This window comes from Chiloscyllium plagiosum, chromosome 30 (genome assembly GCF_004010195.1).
Source record: "Chiloscyllium plagiosum isolate BGI_BamShark_2017 chromosome 30, ASM401019v2, whole genome shotgun sequence".
NCBI classification, from domain to species: Eukaryota; Metazoa; Chordata; class Chondrichthyes; order Orectolobiformes; family Hemiscylliidae; genus Chiloscyllium; species Chiloscyllium plagiosum.
Genome location: NC_057739.1, coordinates 46,655,185 through 46,664,267, shown reverse-complemented (window position 1 = coordinate 46,664,267; position 9,083 = coordinate 46,655,185). Strand labels below are relative to the sequence as shown.

Here is a 9,083-nt window from a genome sequence, read left to right as displayed (position 1 = left end):
CCATGGGAAATGCAGTGTTACAGGGACAGGGTAACAGAGTGGGTCTGGATGGGATAGTCTTTGTGAGGATTGGCATGGACTCAATGGGCCAAATAGCCTACTTCCACACTGAAGGGATTCTATGATCTGTGCTGGTAATGTTTTTCTTTTTTCTTTCATGGCCAGGTCAGGCTCATCCCTAACTGCCCTTGAGTTACGCACTGGAGTGCTGTGTGCAGTTTTGGTCTCCTTTACCACGTATGGAGTCAGCTATTACGAGGGGGCATAGCTTTAAATTAAGGGGGGGTAGATATAGGACTGAAGTTGGGGTAGGTTCTTCACTCAGCGAGTCGTAAGTTCATGGAATGCCCTGCCAGTAGCAGTGGTGGACTCTCCCTCTTTATGGGCATTTAAGCGGGCATTGGATAGGTATATGGAGGGTAGTGGGTTAGTATAGGTTAGGTGGGCTTGGATCGGCGCAACATCGAGGGCCAAAGGGCCTGTACTGCGCTGTATTCTTCTATGTTCTATGTTCTATAAAACAGATTCTGTATTTTCAGCTGAAGAGTAGCATGACGATGAAAATTAGGAGAAAACCATGGGTAGACCCTGATGAACACCAGAATGGCGAAATAAATCTTTGAATGCAAATGTTTGGCTTCAATTAGGTTAAAAACAGACCAAACATGTGCAACCCCACCCAGCTCGACAATGGTGGAGATACATTGAACATAGATAATGTGTTCAACTGTTTCAAAGTCTGCAGAAAGTTCAAAAAACATTAGGGGGGTCAGTTTAGCTTGCCTTTGCCTCAGTCACACTGGATGTCATTTGTGGTTTTGATAAGAGTTGCTTCTGTACCTTGACTTGTCAATTCTAAACTACTTCATACAAATCTTTCTTAAAGAAGTCTTGTTTTTAGTGAAAAAAAGGACATTACCATTAACAGCTGTTAACGCCATTAAACAGGAAAAGTTGAAGCATGGCTTGCTGTTTCTTATAAAAGTCTGGAATGTGAAGAATTGACAAATCTCTAATCAGCAGCCACAGGAAGCCTCTGTGTCTGTTTCCATCCCCACAGCCCTTGGCAGATTAACCTTAAAACACAGGTTCCTTTTTCCTCTCCAGAACAGGCTACAAGAATCAGCAATTTATTTTAAAAAAGTTCAACATTTGAATAGGGTGGAGTGAGCGGAAACAGCTGCTAATAGAGATTGGATAACAGTCTGACCCATTCCTCAGAGTGATATTCAGCTGGTCACAATCCAATAATCACTATTATCCTTCCCATTTATCATGTTATCCATTATAACACTTGTTACACTGCACATTATACCATACACTGTACCATACATTATACTATATGCTCTGCTATACTACTCATTACACTATTTGGGTTGATTAGCTCATTTGGCTAGAGGCCTGCTTTGTGATGCAGAGTGATGTCAACAGTGTGGCTTCAGTTCCAACACTGATCGAGAACTCTCCTTCTCAACCTCTCCACTCACCTAAGGTGTGGTAACCCTCAGATTAAACCACACCAATCCTCTCTCTCTAATGAAAGAGTCTGCTTTGACTATGGTGACTTTACCACTAAACTAGGCCCCTGCTTTGGAGCATTTCTATTAAAACTGTGGCTTAGAATATCCACAAAAGTGTAACTTTTCTGATATTGCACATTCAGAAATCTTTAGATTAGATTATATTACAGTGTGGAAACAGGCCCTTCGGCCCAACAAGTCCACACTGACCCGCCGAAGCGCAACCCACCCATACCCCTACATTTACCCCTTACCTAACACTACGGGCAATTTAGCATGGCCAATTCACCTGACCTGCACATCTTTGGACTGTGGGAAGAAACCGGAGCACCCAGAGGAAACCCACGCAGACACGGGGAGAACGTGCAAACTCCACACAGTCAGTCGCCTGAGTCGGGAATTGAACCCGGGTCTCTGGCGCTGTGAGGAAGCAGTGCTAACCACTGTGCCACTGTGCCGCCCACAAATAAAGCAGTAGGATAAAATTATATATCTCTTGGCACCATCCTGAGTTGGAAATATATTACTATGCCTTTACTATAGCTCGATCAAAATAGCACTATGGTCTCCTTACACTACATCGATTGCAGCAGTTCAAGAAAATAATGAACCATCACTTTCTCAAAGGAAATTAGAAATGGACAGTAAATCCTGACTTATGAATGAATAAGAAAATGCTGACTATGGTTCAAAGTTGACTAATTTTGGATCAGTATTGAAAGTTTAGATCCAGTAACCAAGGATTTGAATAATGCAATGGTCCAGTGTACTGAAGGATACCACGTGCTTGCTCACTTAATATTGAGTGTCAGAGATCTATACATTTTAAAATAGAGCAGGAAGCAAATTAGGATGGAGGAGTAAGGAGAAGTGTAAGGGAGGAACTGAGGAAGACAAGAAAGGATGAGGAGTAGGGAGGACTCAGGAGAGAAGCAGGAGGGAATGTGCAAAGTATGTGGAACAAGAATTATAATGGGGAAATTTCCAGAGGAACTGAAGTCTGATAAACTCTCTCTTACCAATTGTCTGGAATGCTTATGTCTGCATGCATCCTCCTTTCCTCCTCTTCATCTCCTCTTCTTATTTATCCTCCTCCCTTCCATATGCTGGCTGATGGTCTGGTGATAAGGTTTGCACCCACATGTTTACCAGATTATGCAGAATGCATTAGTCCATGATTCAACAAATATTGTCAGAATGCTATGCCTGGACGACATATGGAACTATGGGGTGAGAACAGCAATGTTTCTTCCATAATGTTTCTGGTTGTATTATCGCTGACATGGTATGTGCACTGACAGTGTGTGGTCAAATAATAGAATGAAATGTAGAGCCATAAAAATGCCCTCTGCATCAACATGTGAATGCAAAGATTGTGAGAATGGCTGACTAGCACAGGATAGAATTACTGTGGCTGCTGCTAGGAAGTGGGCATCCACCAGCCTGATATTCTGTGCATAGTTACATTCTTAGGTTATTCCACCCAAAGGCAGGTCTGATATATGGGACCACAATCTCCTCCATACGAAGCAGAAGGAGGTAGGTCCTGAATTTACTCTTACCAGATAACTCCCCATGCTGTTGGCATTTCTTTCTCCACTTTCTTCCCATCTCATGCTGACTAAGAATCTCTCCCACACTTATCACCAAACATTAACATATTTTGGAAAGCTTTACAAGTTGATGCTCAACTTGTTTGGCCCCATTATGAAAGCACAATCCATTCCTGGAATGAGACTCATATCCATGACTTCTATTCCAAAGATAGGGTCACTATCCAACATACCTCAAGGCCTCCTGTGTTGCAGTCTGCTGCCAGTATGCACCAATGATAGAGGAAGTGAATGTTGAAGATGGTGAATGTTCTGCCAGTCAAAAGTTCGGAGTGGCCTGTGCTCATGGAGCATGCCCTGAGATGCTGGTGCCTTGAGTCTAACATGGAGGTCTCTTGGAGAATACAGCAAGCTGAATGCTCCAGTCACCTACTTTGATTCCCATGCCAATATTTCTTAGCATCTGGTATGCTCTGAGCAAGTGATTGGATCAGAAGCTGCATCTTAATAAAGAGAAAAAAAAGTATTACAGATGCTGGAAATCTGAAACAAGACAAAAAGTACTGGAGAAGCTCAGCAAGTTTGGCAGTATTTGTGTAGGGAGAAACAGAATTAACATTTTGAGCCTAGCAACCTTTCATCAGCTCAGGAAGGTTCACTGGACTCAAAACATTATCTCTGTTTTCTCTCCACAGATGCTGCCAGACCTGCTCAGTTTCTTCAGCAATTTCTGTTTTAGTTATTAATGAGATGAGATGTGCAGTTAATAAGACCATTAATAAGAAATAACATGCCTTCATCAGAAACTTACCACTGCCTAGTGAGAACCTTGCTTGATGCTTGGAACATGGTTAAACAATGCAGTAACTTGTTCCTGACATTGAGATAGGCCTCATTGGACTTCTCATATGATTCAGCCATGTTTTTCTCCATAACTCACATTGTTCAGAACCCTGTAAGATTCTACTGAATGTTTATTCCAAAGATTTACTTTATTCATAAAACGTGAACTAGCCTGCTGCAATTTGTTTCAATCAGAAAATTGCGATAAAAAATTCAAATATCTCCATGCAGCCTATTCTGCTCTAATGGTCTTCCAAATAATTGCAATACGCTTGATTTTGATAATATTTATTTCATGTGGAATATACAGTCCTGGGGCAAGATGTTGCAAAGTGATTATTGCAGAGAATACAATAAAGTTAATTTTATTTTCCCTTAAGAGAATACAAGACTAATCTGAATAAGCTGTCATTACAATTTAACCCTTTCAGCCCTGGTATTTTTCTGTGAATCTGTGCTGTACTCCCCCAAGACTAATCAATTATTTTTGAGGTGTAGAGCCCAGAACTGAGCCTAAATCCCAAAAGGATCTGTCTAGAACTTTACATAACTGTTGCATCACTTCCACTCTTTCTACTCCAATCCCTGGAGATAAAGATCAATAATCATTTCACATTTTTTAATTCATATTTTTTCCACTAGCTTTCACAAAATAATGAAAATAATAGGAGTTCCTGTACACTTATTCAATCTAATTTATGAAGTTGACATCAAATTAATAGCGGCAATGGAATTTGAAGGTTAGCAATTTCTTTGCTCATGAGAAATAAGAACGAATTTCAATTGTAGCTGAAAGCTGAGGAAAGCTGCAAAATTTTGAAACAAAGGGTGGAAGTGATGTGTGTGACTCCCCGTTATCTCTCTGTTGCAGTCACAACCTATTGACTGAGAGGAAGGAGCTGCCTGCGTCTAGGAATTTCCTGTCTCATGTTACTAAAAGTGGTTTCATGTAAAGCAGAGTTATATACTTTCAGCTATTTCTCAATGTTAAAGTCATATGAAATCCTAACTGTTGAAATAACCAAACAACAAAATTCTTTTAACCCATCACTGCCACATTGTTGTTAAAACTATCTGGTGCTCCTTAATTTCATTATGCATGTTGGACATGGGTGTATTGTTTGAGTTGCTACAGATTGTACTGTGCCAATATACAGAAGGCTGAGGAAGTTGGCTTGTCTCAGAACATTGCTACACTGTCTCATGACTACTGTCAAATTGACCAGAAAGAAAATATCATAAAAGGAGGAGTTTCCTCCTGAAAACAGGGGGAAAAAACGTCTTTTTAAGGATTGTTAAACTATGTAAAAAGTTATTTTCCCTGAACACAAGATTACTGGATTTAAAGCACAATAGCCATAGTGAGAATGAATATATTACTATCTAATTTCAACTCCTCAAAGATGTGGCTATTCAGAGCATGTGACAGGGATTTACTGCTGGTGTGTGATTTTTCATATAAATAAGAGTAGGCTGGAGATTGGAGTCTAACAAAGGGTGAATTCTGTAACTCAACAAATAGAATATGACAGGAACACATATCAACCGAGATTGAGAGAAAGGTGCACACATTAACTGGCATAGAGACAGAGAGATTAAGAAAATGATTGACTGTGTGTCTGATTGACTGAGAAACACATGCACATAGAGAAAGAGGGAGAAGGTTAAGCAAATACACACTCTACCGGACCACCAGAGAGAGATGGAGACATTGCCTGAAAGAAAGATATAGAGTAATAGATTCATAGAATTGTACAGTACAGAAACAGATCCTGTGGTCCAACTCATCTATACCATCCAGATATCCTAGATTAATCGAGTCCCATTTGCCAGCATTTAGTCTTTCTCCCTCTAAACCCCTCCTACTCATGTACTCAAACAATTGCCTTTTAAATGTTGTAATTGCATGACCCTACACTACTTTCTCTGACAGCTCATTCCACATACACACCACCCTGTGCATGAAAAAGTTACCTCTTAAAGGTCCCTTATATATCTTTCCCCTCTCACCTTAAATCTATGCCCTCTGATTTTAGACCACCTACCCTGGGAAAAAGAACTGCTCACACCAACTAAGAGAGAGGGGAAGGTAGAAAGACACACAGACTGAAAAAGAGATAGAGTTAGAGTCTAATAAAGAGAAACACACAAAGGCATTGAGAGAGAGATAGACCGAGAAGAAGGAAGAGGCACACTGAAAAGAAAGAGATACTGAGAAAACAAAATAGACCATGATGTTGAGAAATACAACAGAAAGACTGAGAGAGACACACAGACAAGTTACAGTGAGATGTTACACACATTTTTAGCCATCTCTTACCAAACATTTCCAAGGAACTACCTACACCATCCTATAGTGTACAGCATCTTTCAACCCATGCTCGATTACTATGTGACATTCTTCGAATAACTTACCACCCAATGAATATCTGCCATATCTAATCAGCATCGCTTGTGCCGAGACCAACTTTAGAGGACCTTTGTGGCCTAGACAAGCATTGGCAATCTGGGTGTATGCCTCTCAACAGCAACCCAAATGGTTCTTCTGACTGCTGAGCCATAATTGCTGACACTCCGTTGCAATTGCAATCCCATTGTTTGTGTTACACAGTCTGTGATAGACACTGTCAGCACCAGGCAGAACACAGTCTGTGATAGACACTGTCAGCTGCAGGAAGAATGCAGTCTGTGATAGATGCTGTCAACACCGGGAAGGACACAGTTTGTGATAGACACTGTCACCACCATGAAAAACACACTCTGTGATAGAGGATGTCAGCACCAGGAAGAACACAGTCTGAGATAGACACTGTCAGCACCAGGAAGAACACATTCTGTGACAGACACTGTCAGCACCAGCATGAACACAGTCGAAGATAAACACAGTCGAAGATACCACAACAACGCGACGGTCGGAGGAGGAGCGTCTTATCTTCCGACTGGGAACCCTCCAACCACAGGGGATGAACTTGGACCTCACCAGTCGCCTCCACCCTACTCCGACCTATCACCTTCACCTTTACCTCTTTCCACCTATCACATTTCCCACGCCCCTCCTCCAAGTCCCTCCTCCCTACCTTTTATCTTCTCCTGCTGAACACTCTCTGCTCATTCCTGAAGAAGGGCATGTGCCCGAAACGTCGAATCTTCTGTTCCCCGGATGCTGCCTGACCTGCTGTGCTGTTCCAGCAATAAAGTTTCAGCTTTGATCTCCAGCGTCTGCAGACCTCACTTTCTCCTCGAAGATAAACACTGCCAGCACCAGAAAAAACACAGTCTGTCAGAGAAGCTGTCAGCACCAGGAAGAACACAGTCTGTCACAGACACTATCAGCACCAGGAAGAACACAGTCTGTCATAGACACTGTCATAACCAAGACGAACACAGTCTGTGATAGACACTGTCCACATCAGGAAGAACACAGTCTGCGAAAAATGCTGTCAGCACCAGCAGGAACACAGTCTGTGATAGATGGTGTCAGCACCAGGAAGAACACAGTCTGTGATAGACGCTGCCAGCACCAGGCAGTACACAGTCGGTGATAGACGCTGCCAGCACCAGGAAGTACACAGTCTGTGATAGACACGATCAGCACCAGGAAGTACACAGTCTGTGATATCTGCTGTCAGCACCAGGAAGAACACAGTCTGTGAGAGACGCTTTCAGCACCAGGTGGAACACAGTCTGTGATAGACGCTGTCAGCACCAGGAAGGACACAGTCTGTGATAGACACTGTCAGCACCAGGAACAACACAGTCTGTGATAGATGCTGTCAGCACCAGGAAGAACACAGTCTGTGATAGACGCTGTCAACACAAGGAAGACCACAGTCTGTGAAAGATGCTATCAGCACCAGGAAGAGCACAGTCTCTGATAGATGGTGTCAGAGCCAGGAAGAACACAGTCTGTGATAGATGCTGTCAGCACCATGAAGAACACAGTCTGTGATAGATGCTGTCAGCACCAGGAAGAACACAGTCTGTGATAAATGGTGTCAGCACCACGAAGAACACAGTATATGATAGATGCTGTCAGCACCAGGTGGAACACAGTCTGGGATAGACACTGTTAGCACCAGGAAGAACACAGTCTGTGATAGATACAGTCATAACCAGGAAGAACACAGTCTGTGATAGACGCTGTCAGCACCAGGAAGAACACAGCCTTTGATAGACACAGTCATAACCATGAAGAACACAGTCTGTGATAAATGCTGTCAGTACCAGGAAGAGCACAGTCTGTGATAGATGGTGTCAGCACCAGGAAGAACACAGTCTGTGATAGTCACTGTGAGCACCAGGAAAAACACAGTCTGTGATAGATGCTGTCAGCACCAGGAAGAACACAGTCTGTGATAAATGGTGTCAGCACCAGGAAGAACACAGTCAGTGATAGATGCTGTCAGCACCACGAAGAACACAGTATATGATAGATGCTGTCAGCACCAGGTGCAACACAGTCTGTGATAGACACTGTCAGCACCAGGAAGGACACAGTCTGTGATAGTCGCTGTCAGCACCAGGAAGAACACAGTCTGTGATAGACGCTGTCAGCACCAGGAGGAACACAGTCTGTGATAGACACTGTCAGCACCAGGAAGAACACAGTCTTTGCTAAACGCTGTCAGTACCAGGAAGAACACAGTCTGCGATTGACGCTGTCAGCACCAGGAAGAACACAGTCTGTGATAGGCACAGTCTTAACCAGGAAGAACACAGTCTGTGATAGATGCTGTCAGCACCAGGAAGAACACAGTCGCTAATAGACACAGTCATAACCAGGAAGGACACAGTCTGTGATAGACGGTGTCAGCCACCAGGAACAACACAGTCTATCATAGACACTGTCAGCACCAGGAAGAACACAGTCTGTGAGAGACGCTGTCAGCACCAGGAAGAACAAAGTGTGTAATAGACACTGTCCGCACCAGGAAGAACACAGTCTGTGATAGATGGTGTCAGCGCCAGGAAGAACACAGTCTGTGATAGATGGTGTCAGCACCAGGACGTACACAGTCTGTGATAGTCGCTGCGAGCACCAGGAAGAACACATTATGTGATAGATGCTGTCAGCACCAGGACGTACACAGTCTGTGACAGACGCTGCGAGTACCAGAAAAAACAGTCTGTGATTGACGCTGTCAGCACCAGGAAGAACACAGTCTGT

General features: G+C 43.0%; 1 protein-coding gene and 1 long non-coding RNA gene across 3 annotated transcripts in view; one reads left to right on the top strand and one right to left on the bottom strand.

Moving 5' to 3' along the window:
• The window catches only part of LOC122565023, a 28,906-nt gene extending 22,404 nt beyond the window's left edge, over positions 1 to 6,502 (bottom strand). The window contains exons 1-3 of one of the 2 annotated variants that reach the window (XR_006316061.1): positions 6,332 to 6,502; positions 3,307 to 3,576; positions 2,553 to 2,638 (exon numbers count right to left, since the gene is read on the bottom strand). This is a non-coding gene — a long non-coding RNA (uncharacterized LOC122565023). Of the gene's footprint in view, positions 1 to 2,552; positions 2,639 to 3,306; positions 3,577 to 6,331 lie in introns of those variants that run through there. The other variant, XR_006316060.1, reaches the window with a different exon arrangement.
• agpat2 (1-acylglycerol-3-phosphate O-acyltransferase 2 (lysophosphatidic acid acyltransferase, beta)) overlaps positions 1 to 9,083 on the top strand; it is a 116,872-nt gene that overhangs the window by 52,502 nt on the left and 55,287 nt on the right. The window lies entirely within an intron of this gene.